A 12,259-nucleotide genomic window follows, 5' to 3' on the forward strand; every position below is an offset into this window, starting at 1 on the left:
CTACAACCGGACATAGACTTAACTGCTTATAAATACATTACTACTCTATGCTTTAGTGTGTGCATCCTTTTGAGATATATGATACACTAACTATATATAAATATATATATGTATATATATATATATATATATATATATATATATATATATATATATATATATATATATATATATATATATAATCAAAAAAGGATCAAATGTCTTTCCAGAGACGTTTTTACCGGGTTTTCTGGCGTATATACTTCCCACCACTGGACGGACGCAATTCGTCGTAGGAGTTTTCATTTTTGCCAGTTGACTGTACTGGAGAAACACATCTCCATGTCCAGAAATCGAAACCATCAAGCCACATACTCTCACACGCACACACACCGCCCCACCCCCATATATATATAAAGTCCTAACTTGCTCGCAGCCGTCAGACTGCACTTTACTTGAGTTATTTTTGGTGTTATATAACCTTTGAAAAGTTATGATTTGGTGTAGGTAGAAGTATGTGAAGTCCTAAATAGGTCTGGTGTAGGTAGACATGGAACGGAGAAATGCTAGAAGAGTTGTTAGATGAGGATTGAGGGAGAGTGTGCATTCGATTGAAAGTTGTGGTGAAAAGATTTATTCGGTTTGCAGTATGATTTCTGTTATTTTTTAGGGTTCAATTAAGCGTAGAAGTATGTAAATACGTTTGTCAAATTCAGGTCACGATATTCTTGATAAAGTTTGTTTTATTGTGTTTTAGAGTTCCTAAAATATTGATTTCAAATTTTAGAAGAAGATCAACAATTTCGTGGGGAGGGGTAATCGATAGTATCGACCCCAGCGCTCAATTGATACTCATTTTATAGACCCCGAAAGGATGGAAAGTAAAGTTGTACTTGGTGGAATTTGAACTCAAAACATGAAGACGGACGAAATACCACTAAGCATTTCGCCCGGCGTGCTAACGTTTCTGCCACCCCGTCGTCTTATACGTTCATAAAATATTATTTGTAGATAAGCCAGTTGATTACACAGCAGAGATTGGATGAGGCTGAACTACGTTCGGTGTTATTAAATTTCTGTTATGAAATTTTGAACTCCATGTTTTGAGAAGTTTAGGATTGAGAGATTATGTTAGTGTAAATATTTACCGGGCTTTCTAATGTTACTAGCGTGGTTATTTGCATTAATATTATAATATTCTAGGTGTAGGAGTGGTTGTGTGGTAAGAAGCGTGCTTTCCAAGTACATGGTTCCGGGTTCAGTCCCACTGCGTGAAACCTTGGGCAAGTACCTTCTACTATAGCCTCGGGCAGACCAAAGCCTTGTAAGTGGATTTGGTACACGGAAACTGAAAGAAACTCGTCGTATATATATGTGTGTGTGTGTGTGTGTATGTGTGTGTGTGTGTGTGTGTGTTTGTGTGTGTGTCTCACCATCGCCTGATAACCAATATTTCCTGTGGAGGATGTATTTTGCATGAACATACCTATCGACAAAGGAATATACCCTATGAACAATATATAGATTAATAATATATAAATATGGCGAATTTGACCTGTTTCGTTGTGGCCAAATATGTTTTCATTCAAGAAGTCCAGCTCTCATTCGCAAGCATGTTTGACCCGATTTTGCTGGTCAGATCTATATGCGTGTGCATGAATGTGTGTGTGTGTGTGTGTGTGCGTGTGTGTGTGTGTGTGTGTGTGTGTGTGTGTGTGTGTGTGTGTGTGTGTGCGCGTGTGTGTACATACAATAATAAATTTCTGAGCGCGAGAAGTAAACAGTAGCAGCACGGAATCGTGAAGTGTAATTACCACCTAAATGTGGCGGACCCATATGTGACGATGCTACTGTAGTTTATAGTCTCAAGATGATATCTACTCCAGCTGGCTATACATACATACATACATACATACATACATACATATATATATATATATATATATATATATATATATATATATATATATTCAAGTTGGTATGTATATATGTATTTACGTAGACTCACCATCTGTGTTCTTCAGGTACTCCTCTTATACATTGTACGCAATGCCTTTGTTCCTCTAACGCTAATGATAAAAATATGATAAAGTATATGAGTTATGTGAAGTGCCATGACTAGCGTCTCTGATATATCTCTTCACAGATTATTTGTTATGCTGTAATATCTGAAAGATTTCTGTGATGATTGCTCATTCTTCGTAGGTTTATCAGTGTTTTTATTTTTCGTTTGCAAAGCGCAAATGCTTTTTGATATTAATATCAAACATACCTCGAATGAACTAGACCAAAACCAAATTAAATTATTATTCGTAGAAACACCAAGAAAGCTAAACGTGATGGGGAAGGTGAGGAAATGCAAGAATTTAGCGAAGAAGAAAATACAGGAGAAAAAGAAAGAGAGAAAATAATTATACACGAAGATAAAAGAGGGAAAAACGTATGGCGAGAAAAAAAAGAAAGTTAATCCGGAAATTAATATCAACTGAAGAATTTATTTGGACTTTAAAAACATCTCCTTACTGAAAAGCATCAAACATCGATGAAATACCGAACCACTAGTAAAAATCTCTTGTTGATACTTCGAAGTTTATATAACATTGGTGCATACAGCGTTCTATTCTTTTGTTAATTATTTGTCGGCTTTAATTATTATCACATTTCCTTGCTCTGTTGAGAATCTTCATATATCTAACGGTAAATGTGTGTACGTTCATTTTACAACATATTTCATAGATTTGCTTAAAGCTTCTATTCATTGCACGCTGAAATACCTATAACGCATATATATATATATATATATATATATATATATATATATATATATATACATATATATATATATATAATCATAAATATACAGGGATTAGCATTGAGTTGCTTCTCCAACATACTGAAAATTTAGAAATAGCAGTCAAAGAACTACTGATTCTAAACTACAAATTTTTCTCTAAAAAAAAAAAAATTTGTAGTTTAGAATCAGTAGTTCTTTGACTGCTATTTCTAAATTTTCAGTATGTTGGAGAAGCAACTCAATGCTAATCCCTGTATATTTATGATGATAAATGGTTTTACCGATAAATGGTTTTACCGATAAAGGCTTTTTCATACTGAACTACTTGGCAAAATTGTTAATTGTTAATTCTATTATTAATTGACGATTCCCTGCCCTTATTCTTGTATATATATATATATATATATATATATATACTGTTGCTTTTAGCCCCAATATATATATATATATATATATATATATATATGTATGTATGTTTGTATGTAAGTATATATATATATATATATATATATATATATATATATATATATATATATATATATACATACATGCATACATACATATATAAATACACACACGCACACACACAGACATGTATATATAATCTAAGAATCCAGTAGTCAGAAATGATATGCACTCGTATATTTGTCAATAGAATGGGAGTATTAGTCAAAGTATGAAGTATTATAGATTCATTTCAGCCAATCTAACCAATCAGTTTTGCACTGGGTATTTGATAACCAGATATGAGATAACAGCACGGTTAAGTAATATAACGTGCTCTTCAGAGATGGCAGGTGTGGAAAAACTATGGTGATTCCTCTGTTATTAAAGTAGAAACATGTCACATCTGGTTTATGGGGGCTGTGAAAAAAGTCGAAACGAATATACACAGTGGAAACCGATTGTCAAAAACGTTTGAAAAATGCTGTATGATACTATATACATTACCAGAATTATATTTTCCTTCTCTGGAACATCATTTCATGTTATTGTTACTTAGATCTAGGTTAGTTCCGATCGAATAATCTATAATCAAGAGCGTTATAATCGTAATTATAACTGAGTTTCTGCTACGTAAAACATAATGGTTCAAAGACTAGTACAGCTAATGTATTGTTTTTTCTTTTTTTGTTGTTTTAAATTGAGAAACACGTAATTTGATAAATATTCGGTTGCTTTGTCTAGCTCGTCAAGGATCTCTAAAAAGGCACTTCCTTGTCTGGATTTTCTGAAATGGAAGTATTGGTCATAGTGCTTAGAGTCGAAGCCGGAGGTTGGTGCGTAACATGTTGAAGAGAGATAGGGATAGGGACTGTCGGTGGTGCCTGATTGGTGGACATACACGACCAGCCAGACACGAGGAACAAAGGTCATTACAGTAGTGAAAGTAAAGAATGAGCAAGGAGTCACTATGCCAGTGGACCAGAAGCCGAAATATCTGTTAGTAAGTGAATGCCGATATATCGAGCACACCTCTTCTTGATTCTGCTCTATGATGGCAGTACTTTATTGTGAGCTTCCCTTCAACTTTATGAGCTGACATATTTTCTGGCTCTGACAAAAAGGACCAGTCTCTGTGATGCGATCCTACTCATGCTAAGATTATACTTTCACCAGGAGAAATCATTGTTGATGGCAAGGGCCAGAATTTGGAGCGACTGTAAAGCTTTTAGCTGACTGTCATTCATGTTTAGCGGGTGTATAGTGCGGTGATGTTTTCTTGGTTTAAGTGATGCATGTTTCAGGATTTTTTTTCCCTGTTCAAAGAAAGGAAGTTGGTATTGCCCCTCTGAAGTGTGCTCTTAAAGTTTCAATTTACGGAATGGAGATATTCACATTGATACTTCTCGTCTTTTTTATCTTCTGCGGGACACCTTCGAAGAGATTTGAAATCTATATTTGCAAGTTTCTTCGACAGAAATTCCCTCGATGGTTGAATTACATTTTTTCATGGTAGTTCGACATCCTTTTAGGCTGCCATTTTGCAATCAGTGACTTACATTTTGCCTTTTCTCGCCAGCATTTATTAGAGTAGCGTAGGTGACTGATATTTTCTTTCACAGAGTTTACATTTAGTATGTGATGTTGGACAGCTGCCAAAAGGTCTCCATTTCTCTTTCAAAGGTTCTTCATAAACCGAACTCATTCATCTTAAGATTCTCCATCGTAAGATTCTTCATGTCTTTCAAATACTTCATGAAATAGTTTCTTTTCTTTTATCTCTAATTTCTCGCTTTCTAATTGTATTTTTCTACCATTTCTTACATATTATTCTTATCTAAGTTCGCGAAAGCCATTAAATACTATGATAATATCTCTACGCAGGTGTGGCTGTGTGGTAAGTTGTTTGCTTACCAACCACATGATTCCGGGTTCAGTCCCACTGCGTGGCACCTTGGGCAAGTGTCTTCTACCATAGCCTCGAGCCGACCAAAGCCTTTGAGTGGATTTGGTAGACGGAAACTTGAAGAAGCCCGTCGTGTATATATATATATATATATATATATATATATGTACATATATATATATATATATATATATAATTTATAAATAAGGGCAAAAGATAAAAGTTTTTCTATACCAAATATACCGAGAATAGACTTTGAATCGTCAATAACCACATATAATTCATCACTATAAGCAACTATATGCTGGCTACTGATAAAATTATTTTGAAAATGTTATCCTATATTATATGTGTGTGTGTGTGTGTGTGCGTGTGTGTGTGTATTTATGTGTGCATCTGTCTGTCTGTGTTTGTCCCCCCCTCCATCACTTGACAACCGATGCTGGTGTGTTTATGTTCCCCGTAGCATAGCAGTTCGGCAAAAGACACCGATAGAATAAGTACTAAGCTTACAAACAATAAATCATGGGGTTCTTTGACTAACATCCTTTAAGGTAGTGCTCCAGCATGGCCTCAGTCAAATGACTGAAACAAGTAAAAGAGCAAAAGAATAAATGACCATTATTGATATGATACAACATTTGGATTTCTTCTTTCTTTTAGAACAAAAGCATTATTATTATTTAGCTTGGCTCAGGTTAGGTCTTATTCCTGGTAGGAATTATGTGGGTAGCGGGTTACTGTCTGTAACCTCATGCGTCCACAAATTTTCAGTAGTCTTTCAAGTGCTTAGAGCCCTCCTGGTAATCCTTGCAGTCCCTAAGAGCCAAACATTATGTAGGAGCTTTAGCGGGCATTCTATTTGAATCTCCTTCAGCCATTTGTCTACATCTTTACTTTCTGTTCCACATGCACCAATTATATAGGCACGACCTTTACTGTTCTCATGCTCCAAATTTTTCCTATTTCAAATTTTATGGGAATGCACTTTTTTCTTCCTCTTTCTTTACGATCCTGGAATCAAACGGGCATGATGGGTCGATTAGTAAGCAACTTCGCTTTTCCTTATGTATAATCGTTATGTCTGGTGTATTATTTTCTAACCTTTTGTCCGTTTGAACTGGACAGTCCCACAAAATCTTACATTTCTCCAACTCCAGTGCTCTTTCGACTCGATGATTGTATCATGTGTTTCCAGCTTCAAATCCCAATTTTTGGCACAGTTTCCAGTGTAAAAACTTTTACAACCTGGATTGCTTCCATTTCTTATATTCTTTCTGTGCCAACTTGGGGCATTCTATCACAATGTGTGCAACTGTCTCGTTCCAAGCTCCACAGGCTCTACATTTTTCTGTTATATTCTCACCATATATATTTTTTCTCAAGTTGTTTGTTTTTATCTCTTTTTCAACCAAGCCTAAGATTTTATTCCACATATGTCTTCAGTGGCTTTCCAAAATTGACCATGTAGAGGTTTCTCTCCGATCTGTCTGACGTGCTCTCTTTGCATTTTATTCTGATACTTTTTTCCTATTACGCATTTCATCACCTATTCTTTATTAACTACCTTTAGTAGTTTTTCTAAGCTGCTCTGTAAATACTCTACTAGACTTTTACTTTCCATTTGTACACAGTCTCCTACTGTTATCAAGCCTCTTCCACCCTGATTTCTCCTCAACTACAGCCGGTTGATATCAGCTTTCGGATGGTGGGCTCCATACATCGTCAACAACTTCCTAGTTTTTCTGACAAGTTTCTTTATATCGTTTCTGGTCCAATCTATAATTCCAACTCCATATCAGAGTAAGGTTACTACACATGAATTTATTGCTTCAATAAGATTTTTGGAATTCAGTTTTGACTGCAATAACTTTCTTGCTCTCCTTGTGTACTCCCTGCTGGTAATTTGTTTCATTTCTTCATTTTTTTTTATCTAGTCTGCTTCCAGATTTCCGAAGTCCTTATATGACTGTCCTTTCTCAACCGCTCCCATTTGGCATTTCAATTCCCAGGCTTCTTTCAAATCTTCCTCGTTTCATTTTCAATATAGCGCATTTTTCTATGCCAAATTCCACACCTACGTCATTTGAGAGATTACGTATAGTATGTACAAGGCTTTCAAGCTGTTTCTCATTTGTCTCATAAACCTCTGTATCATCCATGAATTTATCTGACCCTTTCCTTTTCCCAAAATTAACAAAACTCTTGAAGTTTATAAAATGTATGAGAATATTCTAACAATACTGTGTATTGTCAGTGATTAAATATCTCGCTTAGGTGGACTAACATTGGACTGTCTCGGTTCATGTACATCTCACCTACTAATATAAGTGCATGATTATGTATGCGCGTGAACGTGTGCGTTATAAGTATGAAATGTAAAACCATTTAAATTAATGATTTAGAAAATCATAGAGAAATTTCTCAAGGGAAGTGATGAGACTTGTGGTATATCAAATATGACAATAATCACCTTCCGTTCTGAGTAAATGCTTTCTCTCACTCCTTTCGTCAATCTCACTCTCTTTGGTGAATACACCCACGTTTGACCAATCACTCACACTTATGTTTCGTACCATATACCTGAGAGTTGAACTTCTCTCTGTTCTCTCTCTCTCTCTCTCTCTCTCTCTCTCTATATATATATATATATATATATATATATATATATATATATATATATATATATATATATATATATATATATATATATATATATATATATATATATATATATATATATCTAGCTCGTTCACTCCTCGTGCCATTTGTTACCTTCCAACTTGAAAGAATACTGAAAGAAAGTGATGAATGCTTTTAGTCTTTTTTTTCTTCTTCTTTAGCACAGGAATAGACTAATGTACATCAAAATAATTTATATTTTTATTTTCAATCACATAAATCAGAATTACTAGAATAACTATTCAGGAATAATTTATCAAGTTGATAAATAATCCAAAGGATGCTAACAAGCAGAACACAATATGGTTTCATATTTCTCATTGCCTATTGGGTATTTAAATCCTGATAAATCACTTCGTATATCGCCAATAGTATTAGAATAGCTATTCACCAAACATTTGGGAAGTTTTCGACTGTATGTTTTATTGGTGTTGTAAGCAATTCAGATAACCAAACCTTTCTCCTTTGTCACTTCTCTCTATTCTTCTTTATTTCGTTTTATCTCCTCGTATTTCGAGGATAATATTTCAGCATGTTACAATGATTTATCAAAGCTGTTTCACTTTTTCTTTATGTATTAATCTATCATCCAGTTTACTCTTCACTGCATTTCATCCGACAATCTATTCCTTTCACTTCTTTCGTTTGCTTCATTCTCACTCGACTGTCATTTTCTTTTGCAATAAGGATTCCATTTTATTTCTTTTCCCTATCATTTTATCTTGCTTTTCCTTATTTCTTTTGATATTTGTATCCTATAAATAGAAACAGTTCAAAGTTTTCTGGGCTAATCCACAGCAGCTGGTGAAATAACAGGAGTTATAAGTATCCATTTTTTAATCCTTTAGCTCAATATTCTATGATCTTAGTTACTTTGTTATACGTTTAGAATTTGATTTTGGCTAAATACTTTCCTTCTCTACGGATTATAACGTTAGGAATAACTTAGCATAAATCTTTTACGACGAAGCAAGTTTATGAAAATTACACCTTCGCTATTTACGTTCTCTTTGTCACCTGAATATATATCAAGATTACATAACATTTTAAAGATTATATTTACGCACATTACATATATAAGCAAGATATATATATATACATAGATCGAGAAAGAAAAAGAGAGAGAGAGAGAGAGACCGTAAAACAAGTAAAGTAAGGAATTGGTGTGATACCAAAACCCCATTTTTCACTTATTTTATACTCAGTTTCTATTGAAGAAATTTTTCTTCCAATATCTGACATCTTGAGGTAAAGGACTTGGATTTCTGGATTCCTTGTGTGTGTGTGTGTGTGTGTGTGTGTGTGTGTGTGTGTGTGTGTGTGTGTGTGTGTGTGTGTGTGTGTGTGTGTGCGTGTGTGTGTGTGTGCGTGTGTGTGTGCGCGTGTGTGTACATCTATGTTTATTTACTCCACAATATTATATGCACACACACAAACACATACCAGGCAGAGAACTTCGGTATGGGTAACACTGGAAAGAATGGAATGGGTAACGTTGGGTCAAACGTAAGCAACGGTTTCGATTCTCAAAAGGATTAAAATTAAATTATACCCGTTTTCGTTTAGGTATATTTTGTTTTGTTTTGTTTTATTCTTTGATGGAAATGCCTGCTCTGTAACTAATCAAACGAAGGTAATATTAGGTTTAGAGCGAGAAGAGGTTCTGCAACTAAGAGGAAGAAATGTCATGTTATGAACTGAGAGTTTAATGGGATGTCATTTTATAGATGAAGAATGAGGCAACAAGTGTTATGAAAGAATAGCTCTTTAATTAGAGCTGATGAAATTCAATTTACAAGGCTTCAGTTAATGAGTACACAATTGGAAAAAAATATTCACCGAAGCGAATGAACTTCCGAAATGGTACTTGAAAGACAAGCAGCCGTAAGAGGGTTTAATGTAGCAGCAGGAGGCGTGGAGCATCGAATGGTATGAAATGAAGAAGAGGTGAAGACGACGAGAGAGGAATTTAAGCAAATTAAAAGCAAGGATGATGATAATGGAAGACGAGCCGGGTAGTGATGGCGATAGAATTTTATGGTTGCTACTGGTGTTGGCGGAGGTTGTATCTCAACGGTGAGGAAGCAAACTGGTGATCGTGGTAGTCAGAGACGTATGGTAACGATTAATGATAATGTTTGAAGTAACGATGTTGACGATGATGATAATTATGTTGATGGTGGTGGTTTATTTCGACGAAGCCACAGGAGTATGCACCGTTGACAATCATCATCCTACTTTTACTAATCGTGATGACACAGTGTTTTTGTTGTTGGTGGTGGTGGTGGTGGTGGTGGTGGTGGTGGTGATGGTGATGGTGGTGGTGATGGTGGTGGTGGTGGTGGTGGTGGTGATGGTGGTGGTGGTGGTGGTGGTGGTGGTGATGGTGGTGGTGGTGGTGGTGATGGTGGTGGTGGTGATGGTGGTGGTGGTGGTGGTGGTGGTGGTGGTGGTGGTGATGGTGGGTGGTGGTGGTGGTGGTGGTGATGGTGATGGTGGTGGTGGTGATGGTGGTGGTGATGGTGGTGGTGGTATTGGTGGTGGTGGTGGTGGTGATGGTGATGGTGGTGGTGGTGGTGGTGGTGATGGTGGTGGTGGTGGTGGTGATGGTGGTGGTGGTGGTGGTGGTGGTGGTGGTGGTGGTGATGGTGGTGGTGGTGGTGGTGATGGTGGTGGTGGTGGTGGTGGTGATGGTGTTGGTGGTGGTGGTAGTGCTCTTGGTGGTGATGTTGTCGTTGTTAGTTCTGTTGCTGATCGACGTTGTTGTTATCGTGATAGTGTTAGTGATGGTAGTGGTGGTTTGACTGTAGTGGTAATGGTGGTAATAGTGGTAGTGCGATGGTTGTAGTAGTGAGTACGATGATGATAGACATTATAGTCCTAGTGATAGTTGTGGTGGTGGCGGTGGCGAGATATTGCTGGTAGTTGTAGTGGTGGTGATGATGGTAGCGGTGATGGTAGTGGTTGTCGATGTGGTGATCGTGGTGGCGACAGCACTGGCATTGTAGGACAAGATAGTCATCAGAAGATATAGTTATGAAGAGCAAGATGAGGTGTGCGGTTGATAAATGGGGCAGGATTGGGTTTAGCCTGTAGAGAAATATACATAGGAGCATTTCTTCCGTTTCTTTACCTTCTGAGATCAAATTCCGCCGGTGTCGACTTTGTCTTTCATCCTTTCAAGGTCGAATAAATAAGTACCAATTGAGCACTGGGGTCAATATAATCGACCAGCAAAATTATTTCAGGTTTTTTCCCTGTAATAGAAAGCGTTGTTGTTTAGTGCAAGGTTTATTCTGACTGTGTGGAGGCGCAATGGCCCAGAGGTTAAGGCAGCGGACTCGCGGTCATAGGATCGCGGTTTCGATTCCCAGACTTGGGGTTGTGAGTGTTTATTGAGCGAAAACACCTAAAGCTCCACGAGGCTCCGGCAAGGGATGGTGGCGAACCCTGCTGTACTCTTTCACCACAACTTTCTCTCATTCTTACTTCTTGTTTCTGTTGTGCCTGTAATTCAAAGGGCCAGCCTTGTCACACTGTGTCACGCTGAATATCCCCGAGAACTACGTTAAGGGTACACGTGTCTGTAGAGTGCTCAGCCACTTGCACGTTAATTTCACGAGCAGGCTGTTCCGTTGATCGGATCAACTGGAACCCTCGTCGTCGTAAGCGACGGAGTGCCAACACACACATTCTGACTGTGTACATCTATGATCAAGCCATTGCAACAATGACCAAACATTCCTTTAAAAGCTGCGTAGGACTACATTATGCTGTGTATTGTTCCCATTTCTAAAATGATAGAGTGTGATCTGATGGAGATTTAACTGCTGTTTCTAAAAGGTCGAGCAATCCCACATAAGCTCCCGCATTGGCTCGAGAGAAGCTGTAGCAATAAGAGGGGCAACTGAAGGAGATGCTGAAAATGGTGGTAGAAGTGTTTTGTTGCTGGTGATGGTGGCGGTGACGGTTGCAATGGCGATTGTGATGGCATTGGCGGTGGTGGTGGTGGTGGTGGTGGTGGTGGTGGTATTTGTTGTTGCAATGTGGTGTGGTGGCGATAGTGGTGACGATACAGACAACTAACATCCGGTTTGCTATCATGACCACTTGGTCAATTATTTTACGTAATAGTCTTATTGCATTCAAATCTATACAATATATATTTGTGTGTGTGTGTGTAATAGCATCCCATTCTATTTAAGATAGTATGTGAAATCCCACCGACCACAAGATTATCAATTTCAAAATGTTCTCTGTTCAAATCATTTTATTTCTTCTTAGTTTCGATTCGTGTACAAATTATTAGGAGCCAATCGAAAACAATAGCCTCGATGTCAGGACTTTTATGATGTTTATATAAATTCGAGCGTCAGCCAAATTCAACCTCCGTAAGTACATCTAGTTACACGACATTAAAATTGAAGCACACGTGTTGAAGTGTATGCCAGCTA

General features: G+C 37.1%; 1 protein-coding gene across 3 annotated transcripts in view; it reads left to right on the forward strand.

Annotated features, from left to right (window-relative positions):
• LOC106882109 (tetraspanin-8-like) overlaps positions 1-12,259 on the forward strand; it is a 719,463-nt gene that overhangs the window by 451,251 nt on the left and 255,953 nt on the right. The gene's annotated exons all lie outside the window — the stretch shown is intronic.

This window comes from Octopus bimaculoides, chromosome 4, assembly GCF_046866305.1.
Source record: "Octopus bimaculoides isolate indiv1 chromosome 4, ASM4686630v1, whole genome shotgun sequence".
Taxonomy (NCBI): domain Eukaryota; kingdom Metazoa; phylum Mollusca; class Cephalopoda; order Octopoda; family Octopodidae; genus Octopus; species Octopus bimaculoides.